The sequence below is a fragment of the Onychostruthus taczanowskii genome, unplaced genomic scaffold (assembly GCF_017590055.1).
Source record: "Onychostruthus taczanowskii isolate IOZ18803 unplaced genomic scaffold, ASM1759005v1 scaffold7, whole genome shotgun sequence".
NCBI lineage: Eukaryota > Metazoa > Chordata > Aves > Passeriformes > Passeridae > Onychostruthus > Onychostruthus taczanowskii.
Genome location: NW_024504786.1, coordinates 11,773,080 through 11,786,004, shown reverse-complemented (window position 1 = coordinate 11,786,004; position 12,925 = coordinate 11,773,080). Strand labels below are relative to the sequence as shown.

General features: G+C 38.6%; 1 protein-coding gene across 1 annotated transcript in view; it reads right to left on the bottom strand.

Annotated features, from left to right (window-relative positions):
- The window catches only part of ADGRL2 (adhesion G protein-coupled receptor L2), a 321,354-nt gene extending 310,474 nt beyond the window's left edge, over nucleotides 1-10,880 (bottom strand). The window contains exons 1-2 of the mRNA XM_041421361.1: nucleotides 10,728-10,880; nucleotides 265-325 (exon numbers count right to left, since the gene is read on the bottom strand). The gene's annotated coding sequence lies outside the window, so the exon portion shown is untranslated. The remainder of the gene's footprint in view (nucleotides 1-264; nucleotides 326-10,727) is intronic.
- Nucleotides 10,881-12,925: the final 2,045 nt, after the last annotated feature.

Sequence of the window (12,925 nt, the reverse complement as noted above, 5' to 3'; positions counted from 1 at the left end):
AGCAATTTTGTGATCTGAGCCTGTGTCCTGAGCTAGCCTGAAAGCTCAGAGGGCAGACAGGCAGCACTGCATGGAATAACTGGTGAAAATTGCCAAAGATAACATTAATTCAGGGGATAAATGCACATGAAAAATTTAGAGGGGCCTACCTTCAACTCAACTTCATCAGCAATGCTTTAAGGAAAGGATTAAAGAAAACAGCAAGGAAGAAGCCATCAAATTATGCTTGTCACAGTAGCACCTCCAATCCAATAGGTCTCTTACCCAAGATTAGATTTCATTCTGGCCAGCTTCAGGTGAATTGGTGTCACTGGAGTACTGTCACCTGCAAAAAGAGCACAAAATATTTGTGGATTTAAGATTAAAGCATTAAAAAAGTAAAACATGATACATTTAATCACACCCCTCACCAGAAATGAATCCATATTTATCCAGCAAAAAGCAAAGGACAGAATGAATCCAGAAGCTCAGTTTGGTGGCAGACAGCAGGTGAAAAACTGATGAATCTTATGTTGCAGTGGAAGGGCGGCAACAAAAAAAATTCCCAACCAAAACACCAAACTCAAACCAATTAATTTCTAATCTTTAATGATTAGTTATTTGAAGACAGCATTTTTGCCAACAGCCTGTATTGATCATTAAAATAAAGGAAGGCTTCCACCACCATTAAAACTAAATTTCTTTCTCATCCAGAGAGAAAGTAGTTGCCTTTGGAGACTGAACAAAGACAGGTCTGAATTCTTCCCCTACACTCCATTCTTCTCCAAGCATGGATCCAGAGAGAAAGACAAAGGGGTTATTTTGATTTGCACACCACTGCTTCCTTTCATGCTTTTTTTTTCCTTGAAGTGCCATGTGCTCCTTTAAAAGGAGCAGACTCCCAGCTTGCCATGGGACCCCATTGTCTTTTATCTGTGATTGAAATAAATCTCCTGAAATATGTTTGGTTTCTCTTAAATTTCAAAGTGATGGCCACTACTCAGCTGCAAATGGTTTCAAACTGATCTTAGCCACTGCAGACTAAAACTCCCTCATCACTTGCTGTGAAACAAAACACATTTAAAACCCTCTCATCATCATCTGGGAAATTCTGGCCAAGATTTACTTTCAGCTATCCTCATTCAAATCTGGAGACATTCTTTGGAAATCAACACAGAGAATGTTAGACTTCAGGTAATGCAAGCAAGTTCCCACCAGGTTTAGTGAAGTAACTTCATGACTTGGCATTATGGCTAAGCATATATTTCCACAAACTGAACTGAGAGCAAAGTGTCCCCATCCCTACATAATCTTTGCATCCACCTCCCTCTCTTGCTTTCTCCTCTGCTCACTCCTGATATTCAATAAAAACACCAGACTTATTCTTTGTCAAATGAAGCAGACAAGTGTTTCATTACTTTTTTCTTTTTTTAACTTGTTTATCTTATCACTTGCTCTCCCTCAAATAAGTGATTTGCATGTGTCTTGAAGCCAAGAAATATCTTCTAGTCTTTCATACATTTCTGATCTGATCTAAAATATTTTATTGGGAGAAATGATTATGTAATGGTTATGGGGGAGGAGAGTGTGAAACTGGAGTAAGTATTCAAGGAATTCTCCAGCCTGAATTGGCTGTAGAAATTCAGTTTTAAGCTGAGATAGAAGTCATTTAATATTATCAAAGGAAACAAAATTAACAACAGCTTCACAACAAAACACCAAACCCATAAATAAAAGCTTATTTTGAAATTGATACCCAGCGTAGTAAAGGAGGAACTAAATCAAGATCACAGCTAAGACAGAGGAGGTCTGTTCTTGTATTAGTTTTGATCACTGTGCAGCCTCAAGTAAGAAACTTCTTTAGTATCTAATGAATCAAATTTAGATAGTGATATCATCTTTAAAGAGCTTTGACATCCTCAATCCTAAATTTTATTACTATGGCATGCCTGGGTCTGTGGCACAGTTTTTAGAAGAAAAAGCTGGTAGTTTCAAGCATAGAAGAAACATATGTTCAGTTTAAAATTCAAATGTATTTATAACTGAACACTAATGGCAATGTCATTTATTCATTTAACAATTTTGCAATAGGCCATATGAGGCAAGCCATTTTTAAATGCATTGATTGGTACTGTACAGAGAAAGAGGAGTTAAAAAGTAGCTGAGATTCATCAGAAGTTGCAGTATGCCATAAGGTGGTGAATGCTGCCCTCTGGCTCAGGTTGGCAATGGTCACTCATTTAGAAATGTTCTGTTTTCAAAGTGTGGGGGAGAAAAGACCTTGAGGTTCAACAGCTTTCCTTAATACTTTGGTCTGCAATAGTTGTATTAAAAGGCTACATACTTGAAAAAATACAGTGTTACTAAGAAATTTCCTCAAAGGTTAAAGCTTGTAGTTATTTTAAAATTATGTTTTTCAAGTATCTCCAATGCAGAAAAAGAGCTACTTTATCATCTATCTTAAATGGGCCATATAAAAGAGTCATGTCAGCACTAAACTTACAGGCCCATGGAGGACAGTTTCTTTTACACAGTTTTTTTTAATAATTCAAGAATAGATATAAGTTATTTCAATGTGTTATTTTAAAGTTTTAAGCAAGATTTATAACAAAGGAAAACCACAGTACTCTATCTGTTCATACAGTGAAGGAAAGCTTAACCCGTTTCACTAAAAGATAGTGTGATTGAGATATGCATGTCTGCAGCTTAACCATAACTTTAGAATTTGCAAAAGATTTTGCTTGCATTTTTCTGCTGTAGATATACCATTGCTTTTTAAAAAAATGATGTGTGAACAGATGTTTAAGAAATAGAAGACAATGATTTTATTGTGCACCTTTTAGAAAATGGGGACCATTTTTCCCTTTAAAAGGTACACCTTCCCTTCTACTACCCCCCAGCTTTAGTTAGTTGGAAATAAGGGGAAACATACCTCACTTATGAAAGTGGGAAACAATTTCTATTACAGAAGGTAGATGTAAGATACTGCTCCATTGCCATACTAAGTGTGCCCACCCCACAAGAGGCCCAGAGCCAGGCTGTCTTGCTGGTTGGTCTCTTGCCTGGCAGGTTGATCCTCAAAAAAAGAATGTTAGACCTGATGTCCTTCTGAGTGCAAGGCTCAGTTTTATTTCCCTACCTCCTCCCACCTAACATTCAGTGCTTGAGGAAGTGTTTGAGGAAGCATGGAATAGAATAAAGGGTTACAGGCAACATGCAGGCCCCCTTCAACGTGCTATTCTATGATTCTATGGAACCCAGCTCCATTGATGCTTTAAGTTTTAGCTTGCTTATTTTCCAGATTCTGTATTGCATTAGTATATAATTCTGAACTTCATATGGAGTGTTAGCAAGTTCTCTTCACAGTTTGGTGGGACAAAATAATCCTTTTCCAGCCCAAGAACCAAGGACACCATTACAGCTTCAGGCCCAAAAGGTATAAACAACAGGGAACTGAGGAGAGCAAACTGGGAGGATGGGACTTCATAACCTGAAGCTATAATTGGACAATTAACCAATATGTAAATGGACCAACACTTATAAAAGTGTAAAAATGTGTGATCTGTTGTCCCTCTTGGGTGTAGCCTTGGCCAGGCTCTTGTATTGTCCAAGGTATACCCTTTGAAGGCTTTTTTAATAAATTCCTACTTTATTCCTTTAACACTGTCTAGCCTCTGTTCTAGGGAGCCTCTCAAGGCATCACCATGACTAAGTCCTACAGCTTATTTTTTTACAATATGAGGTAGAAGAGAGACTAGATACCTTACTTTTAAGATGATAAAATGTAGTATTCTGAATATGAGACAGTATTTCTCCTGGGAATATTTAATTTTGGATAAGAAAAAGTACTCTTTTATATCTAACAAGAAAATTTTGTTTTATCTTGAGGGAGAAATTTCAGGATAGCTTTGGGAACAACCACCCCAGAATGAAATTGCAAAGAAAGAAGTTGTCAGAGCTTTTTGTACACTCATAGTACACATTGGCATAAAAGTAATTAAAAAACCCCAAACCAAACAACTTTAGCATATTAAAAGAAAAAGGAAACCCTAAGCAAACTTTCAAAGGAAGGATCTTTAGAAGTTATGAATGCAATACATGGATTCAAAAGACCCACGGGAATCAGGTAAGGAGAGCAAAATACACCGGGAAACCTCATAATGTGCTCTCATCTGCACTTAACAGTGAAATTTCCACTCACAAAATTAGTTTTAAGAGATTTTTCCTATAAATATGAGTAAAAACAAGGCAACTTGCAAATCTTCTGGCTCGGGTATTTATTTCTGGGAAAAGCAGATGTTACACTAATTCCATATCCCTGTAAATAAGGAGATATAGAAAAGCTTTTAACATGGAAGATACCTCCTTTGCTTATTTATTCAGCAGGGAATACGTAGAATCAAGTGGAAATTACTGAAAGTGAATCTGAGTCTTTCAGCAATAGAATTAGCTATGTGGGAAAATTAGTTACCATGTCTTTAGCCTTCTGAGAAGGAAAGACCCTGTTTTGAGACAGGCCACGTAATTAGAACTGAGGGAAAGATAGAAAATTTTTTTTTCATTTTTTGAAACTTGTTACCATGCTTTGAACACATAAAAAGCCTTACAAATATCTGCAGAAACAAAATAGTATTAAAGCAGTTGTTTTGATACTCGGTGTAGCCTGCTGGGTATGCTCTATTCTGAGGAGTTTTCACACTGAATTTGGCAGAACATAAAGCTGAGCCTAGGTCATAAATTTCCCAGGCCAAGGCCAAAACCCACAGAACATAACAGTCTCCAGAGTTTGATGACAATGTTTTGGATGTTATGAAGGCATGTTTGGCCTCTAATGCATGTGACAGAGAAGTCACTAGTTCAAGCTTTTCCTCAGTGATGTAGCCAAGAATTCAAGTGGCTGGTATTGGCATGGCAGAAGCACTGGTATTTTAGAGGTGCTGTGATCTTGAAAAGATCTCTGTGCACATGGTGTGAGTTGGCCAAAGTGCTTAAAGGTGTCCTAGGGAAATGCAAGGGGCTTTGGGAACTATCTTCTTGTTTTTTCTCTGCAACAGCATCTATTCTCCTGTTTACATCTCCACAAATTCTGAGAAAATATATCAGTGGGAAAGAGGGGATAGAGAAAAGCTGGGAACTTGACAGGGAGCTTGTGACAACACAAGGCCAACAGAGTTGAACGTCCTAATATCTGGAACTAAATGTGAAAGTGCTGCTGAGCCTGTAGAGGTCACATCTTGTGTTAGGTCTGGCTGAGAAGGATAGCACAGCCCTGGCAGTGCTGTCCTTTGTACTGGTAGCTAGAAAATTGTTGATAGCATACCAGTGTTCTGGCCACTACTGAGAATGCTGGCACAGCATCAGAGCTGTCTCTCCAACATTCCGACCTCACCAGCAGGCTGGGCAGAATCTTGGGAGGGGACACAGCTAGGACAACTGTCTTAAACTGACCAAAGTGATGTTCCATACCATATGACACTGGTCATATATATAAGCTCAGATATAAAAGCTAAGAAAAGGAGAAGGAAGGAGGGTCATTTGTTATTTTCATTTGCCTTCCTGAGGAACCAGTGCTTGTACTGAAGACCTGCTTTCTGAGAATGTCTGAGATCACTTGCTGGTGGCAAGTAAGGAATAAAATATTTGGGTTTTTTCATTGCTTGTGTATGCTTTTGCTTTAATAAACTGCCTTATCTCAACCTATGAGCTGTTTTCTATCTTACTTTCTCTCCCCCATCCAGTTAAGTAGGAGGAGTGATAGACTGGCTTAGTGAGCATCTAACCAAGTTCAACCCACTATTCATCTGAAGCCAGCACTGCACAATTTTCTTCTCTGATGCTATGGACAAAATTCAGTCTTTGGGGAGCTTCCTCATCTGTACAAACACATCCTGGTTCTTCCTGCAAGCACAGAGTCACTGAGCTTGACAATAGAAGCAAAAGAAGATATGAAAAAAGCATGTGCTTGTCATCCTGCTCCCACCAGCTTGGTGTTTCCCAGGCCTTTTTTCTCTATGGAGATCCCAGATGTATGAGTAAACAGACTGTAAGATAAAGGATAATACCTCTGCTATTAAGTATCACAAACAGTTACAATTAATATGAATTTTAAAAGACAAGTCAGATTCCACTGGAAAAAAAAATCCAAAAATCCAAAAAACTGATACAAAATGAGAGCTCTGAAAAAGCTGGGTAGCTTGAATCTGATATAAACTTTATCATTCAGAAAGATGGGCTGCACATCTTATAGCTAAAGACACAGCTTTAATTTTCAAGCTATGGAAAAGAGAGAACACATAGGGATAATTCCTCATTACTGTGTCAAGGGAAACTGAGAACATTTGCTTAGACTCCCAATAGGGTACGAAGACATGCTGAAATTTAGAGGTTAGTAATAGTTATTGTAGTCCTTTTATGAGTTTTTATTTTCAAAATATGCATACATGAAGCAAAAGAGTTCAAGACTTTAAGTAAGGTTCAAGCATATGCTTTGAAATGGGAATAATATGGGAGTAGATGATATTTACACCATATAAATTAAAAAAAAATTAATTAAAATGCATTTATATCTAAAGTGAAGAAAAAAAATTAAGATAATAATGTAAATCTGAAAAGTTATTTGGGCATCAATGTCTGGACAAAAGAATGCAGTAAAAACTAGCTTGTTAACAATGACTATGGACTTGAAAGGAAACACCAAGTTCTGTAGGAGAAAAATGAAATAATGGAGAAACAACCCCTGTTTACTGTGACATTAGATCTGCAGTGGCCCAGGAACACCTGGCTGAAAATGAAGAGCTAGTTCTTTCCAACAAGATGCTAAATGTTGACTGAGAGCTGACTGGGTCTAGTGAAAAGTAAGAGGAGAATCACATTAAGTCTAATAACATGTATTAAGGATAGTTTTCACACTTGTAATATCCATTTTAACCATTATCTTTGGATCAGTATCTAATTAATACTTCTGGACTAGGCCTTGTGTGCTGGTAATAATACCATTCAAATCATTTTCATTTGAATTATTCTTAATGTTTTCTTTGTCTGAGTTCTCTGCCTTAATGCAAATTAACTTTGCTTTTATGTAATGCCCCTGGCAGAGTTTTGAGACTCATGGCACAGAGTCACATTACACTAATCCATGGCAAATGTGGAAAACTGTTGAAAGGACAGTGCCATTTTGGGTTTGGTGGTTTGGTTTTTGGTTAGTTTTTTGGGGGAGTATTTTTGTGGTGGTGGAGGGACACAAACAGCACAGAGGGGATGTGTGTTGGACTGGGTTAATTTTGTGTCAAGTCATCTTGCCAGGATTACATCACCTTTAAACCTGATATCAGTAAAACAGGGATGGGACTTTTGGGATCAGCCAGCAGTTACACTGAATTAGGTATAATGTGAAACTGCACCTTGAGAAAGGAAAAGTCACTTCTGGGCATTTCAGAGAGCTGTGAAATGCCCTCCCAGCTTAAGAGAGAGGAATGAGGCTACAGACCTGTCAGAAGAAAAGAATTTAAAGTGAGGTTGTGTCTGAGGGGAAGGCAAACCCACTCAGAGTAGACATGGAGCTTGATCCACAACTCTCTGAAGTCAAATGTTTTAGTTTACGTCAATGGCCTTTGATTAGGCCCAGAGAGAGCTGTAAGATCCAAGGGCTGCCAGGCTTGGTTACAGTCATCAATACTATAAATCCCTGAGAGAGTTTCCTCACTAAACTCTAGGCCTTTTTGCTGCAGGACACTAACTAAGGGCATGATCCTGAGCAAACTTAGTCCCATCGGCTCCAAAGGCCATAAATTCTTTTGACCATCTTGCAGCACAGATTCGCTGGTTTGCTGTAACTATTTAATACAAGCACCAGAAAGGAAAAGAGAATAGGAGACAGTTCCTGGCAAAGAGAAGCTGTTTCTATTGTCAGAACTGGAGCTTTCTCCAAGAACAGGGTGAGTTAGGAAGGCCCAGCCCGCTGTGAGCTGGTCCCAGAGGATCATCACAGCTGGAGTTTGGCCAGATTTCCCTGGGCAAAGGGGAAGCTGGAGCCTGAGGCTGCCTGAGGGAAGCCTTCAGGTCCATTTTGTGGCACTGAGCCCAGCAAGTGGCCCACTAACTTTAACAGTCTATAGTAGTTTGTTTCATTTTTATAGCATCTTGTGAAAAAAAAAATCTGTTTTCTCTAGTTGTTAAACCTTTCTAAACTGAGACTAGCTCACGTGGAAATCAATTCTCTTAAAAAACAAAAGCTATAAGCCTCCTTGCTGCAAGAACTGATCATAATGTTGTTGTATACTTGGGAAATCCTTATCTGCAGATCAGCCTTGAAGCTTACCATCTTACATCCTCAAAGCCTAATTTACATTAGTTGGTTGTTTGCGGTTTTTGTTTTGTTGATTTTGGGTTTTTTAAAAATAAATTTTAAAAATAAATATTTGCAGGATAAGCAGAAAATAAATCAACAATAACAGAAAACCAGCAACTTGATCTTTCTTCCTGCTTCTGCAAAAAAACCCATAAAAGCTCAATTGTCCTCTCAGGACTCCTTGTAAGTCTTAACAAAAGTCTCTAAAAAGCAACTAAATGAAAGACCAGGGAGTTAGCAGCAGGGCAGATCTGTCACAGACAAATCAGACAAAACCCTCTCTCCTTCTGACCATATCTAGGCTTAGTTCTGATCTCCTTACTCACGCTGAGTAATAATTCACACCATAACTAGCCCCACTGGAGCTGCTAAAATCACTTGGAGTAAGCCATAAGCCTGTTTGAAAAATATCAGTCTGATAGACTAAGGCAAAAAATCCTAAAAGCTAATTCAAATATTATTTTTGTAATTACATGGCCTCGAAAAATTATTCTGTTCTTTGTTTTTGTTGCTGTGGTGTGTTATCTTCCAAATAAAACCAGAAAGTTTGTAATTTTCTTTTTTGTTTTGTTTTCATCTTAATATATAATCCAGCTACGAAAATAATATTTTGTCTAACCTAGAAAATGCAATGAATACATAAAGATTTATGAAGAACGTGCACCTTTTTGACAGAGATATTAAACCAGGAAAACCTGAGGCCAAGTCTACAGTACAAACTTCTGTCTGAAAAGTACATTAGTCAACAATGTAATAGGACACGATCTCAGCCATTAACCCAGGCTGAGCCTACCCAGTGATTAGCCTGACTCAAAGGCCTTATTTATTTACTGCGCCGTCATGTTGCTTTGCTCACCCGTGTGTACGTGACAGTGACACTGCTGGGAGGGAGACTTGCTGCGCTGCTGCAGGAGTGTGCACCGCAGAGATTTTTCCTACCTTTGTAAAGTGATCTCCTCTCTGTGTCTTTCTCAGTAAGCCCTTGGAGAGTTTACCCATGTTTGCAATCACATGAAAGGGAGCGGCTGGAAAGTGTCAAAAGCCTACTGACAATCACACAAATTTTCCCGAGTTTCAGCCTAGCAAGGCTGGACACCAGCACCAGTGGAAGCAATCCAAAAGCTAATCAGGATCATTGGGAAGGCTATTCTGTTCTTGCTTAAAATACTGAATTCCTGCTAGTGAGCTCAGCGTGGAGATGTGAAGCCTTGGGAAGTCCCGGAGGTGCCAGCAGCGCTGTTCAATGAATGCCATTGCTCAACACGCCCCAGTGGCCGGGCCAAACTCCTCCTCCAGCAGGAAGCCTGGCAACAAGGCACTCAACCAGTTGAACAAAAACTACAAGCTTTGCGCCACACGAGCTATTTGCCAACATCCAGTAGCCCGCAGGCTGGATACTGTTACCTAGTTATTAATGAATGCTGCTGATTAACCTTTCCAGAGCACTCTGTCCACCACACCTACTAGTGGGAACCTGCAGTGATAATGCTCAGGGGAAGTTGCTGACATCAGACTGACACTGGGGGTACTGAAAAGGCACCCCAAGAAGTGACAATGACTTTAAGAGCTGGATATAAACCAGGATAGTTCTCCCAGAGACATTTGGGAAGAACAGGGTGAGAAGGGTAAGCTTTTTAAAAGCTTTCTAAAAGTAATTTAGAGTACAGATTTCACCATAATTTACACTATATCTCAGGCTGCTGTGCTTGATGGAGAAAAAATTAAAATTTTGTTCAGAAAGCTTCTTATTATGCCCCAGAATTAAATTTGGCAGAGATCGTGACACCCTCCCCCAGCTATTCTCACCCACGTTTCAAGCCCAAAATTCTTGAAAGTAATGTACTGCTGAAACATAGATGATGGCATCTAAAGCACTCAAAATGATGTGTGTGACAAGTTCCAAAGAATCTGGAGACTGTAAAGCTCTGGCAAAAAAAAAAAAAAAGAAAAAAAAAAAGTATTTTTGTATCTATATTTATTTTAATTTTTTATTTGTTATTGTTGTTGTTGGTCATACCTCCTAAGCATTTTGAAGCTTAGTTTTCTTTAGAATATACCAAATAAATTAGAAGTCAAGACTCTGGGAAAGTGTCATGAAATAATATGAAACTAGGACAAGAACAACAAGAGATACAAGATTTTGAAATATAACGAAGTTTGCACTAAGATATTGAAAGCTGACAATTAAAAGCACTAGGAGTAAGCAAATATGAAGAAGCTGTCAAAATCTTAATCATGAATAGCAACAGAGGCAAAACAAACAAATTCTTAAAGACAAGTACAGAAAGGACAAATATGAAAAAGAAAAGATTGCACAAAAAACATATTAGAAGGAGGAAAAAACCCCAAATGCAATAATACATGTAAGAAAACACCCCACAATCAGACTGCTTATGCATACCTTTACCAGGGGCTCTGCAGAACGCTTTTTAAAATCATAGTTTTCTCAGTTTAACAGAACTGTTACTCTTTAGGCGAAAAGCATAGTAAAAAAAAAAAAAATAGATTTCTTGCCTGGATCCTTGCTATGGCTGAGATTTCACATGACAATTGAGCCAGTTTGACAGCTTGCCGCTGTTGACTGGGGAAGCTGCCTCACCCCCCTGCTTTGTTCCCAGCCATGTGGTCTTACTCCTTCCTTTGCACTGAAATCAGCACTTGCTGACACCCCAGTACAAAATACTCCACTCTCTTATTTAAAAACAAAATCTTTTTCTTCTGCAGATATTTTTGTTTGTTTTTAAGAAACACTGAGGAGAGATCTGTGAAATTGCTAATAGTTCCAGGAAATCTTCACCATTACAATATTCCTGGAGCTACGGAGATGACAGACATTTGTGTTTTGTGCCTGTTCTGTTCATTCTAATATTCCTATTTCTTTTCTCAGAATAAAAATATTAAATGCAGTTCCATTCCCCTCATAAATTAAAAAAAAAAAGTAGAAAAAACTCAGGTTATAGCCCCTGTGCAAACTGTAACAAAAGTGGGATATGGGAATTAAAGTCAGTCCCTCTGACTTCCACACTATGAACTGACACTGTATGAGCACAGATCAATGCAGGCTATCTGGCATCAGCTACACTGAAGACTTGAGAACAGGAAAAAATTATAAATCAGTTGCCATATTCTGCCATCATCTGCACTCTTACAACCTGGCTGACATTCACTGTTTCAGCAGTAGAATTTGAGTTTGTGTACAGAGATTAGAAAACAAGGAAAGTCTAACACGGGGTTACTGCTATTATTTAAATAAAGGATCTGGAGGTTTTTTCCTTTTCTGTTTTGGGGAGGACAGATTTCTTTTTGAGTGGTCTTATAACAGGATGGAAAATCTGTGCTTGTGCTGTAATCCACAGACCACAGAAGGATGTCCATTACTTTGCATTAGCCAAAAATTTTTCTTTGGGCAACATTACTGCCAGACAGACAAAAAAACCCAAAAACCTCAAACACAAAAACGAAACACAAACTTATTGCTGAAAACAAAGTTTAGTTTCTAATATTCAGCCCTGATTCTTACTCATGAAAGCCGTTTCATTACTATCTGTGGTACAAACAGGACATGGCAGCATTCAGGCTATTAAAACCAGAGATTATTCAAAAGTTAACATGTGGTTTTTATTTACAGAAACAGAACAAAAGAGACTTTAATTGAAACAGATCATTTAAATAAACCCAGCACACTGCTTATGCAGATAGTGTACTTATGTAGATACACACGTGCATGCACATGCACACCCAGCCAGAGCTTCCAGTGTTTTCTGGCTTCTGCAGTACACACAGGGACCTAGCAGGCCCAGAACTCTTGCTGCACATTCCAGGATTTTCTGGGTATCCAGGCCCCCCAGTACAGATCTGGGAGTCACTGGGCATAAACCTCTGCTCAGCTGCCTCTCAGGGAATTTGTCTGTGTTTCATCAAATACAGCATATCCCTGAGAAATATCTGAGGATATTTGATGTACTGATATTTTCCTGATAATTTCCCTTATTATTCCTTTTTAAGAGCCAGCGGAAATTATTTAGATTGCTTATTAAAAGAAACAAACACAGGAAATGAAACCGGGTGAAAATAATTTCTTAATTTTGAGGGTGCATTGAGGTGGAACAATCCTTACCAAAGATAACTGAAAATGTAAACACACTGATTTCAATCAGGAGCACTTTTCATAAGAATATTTCAGATGCTGCTGATCCTTTTAGAGGTGTGTTACCCATTCTGGAATATACACAAGAGTTCAAGTGTTGCATAATTACATGAAACAGGGCCTATACAAGAATATCCTGTTTTGCTTCCTGTACACTCACTGGGGTGGCTCAGCTGAATCCTTGACAACATCTAGCTCCATGAAGAAAACATCAAGACTCCTTGCTGATAGGAGGTTTTTTACCTAGAGCTTCTCAGCAGTTGGGCTGTTTAGCCCCAATGTGTAAGCAGACAATCACCCTATTGTTTACTTTCTACTCAGAAGGAGCATTACTGCTTTTCCTCACTGTCCACAGTCTCTGTAATCTTAGCAGTCATGTTCACTCAGCAGTTAGTCTAAATATGAGCTTCCCAAAGGAGTTTCAAATCCATGACATAGATTAGTATCACTGT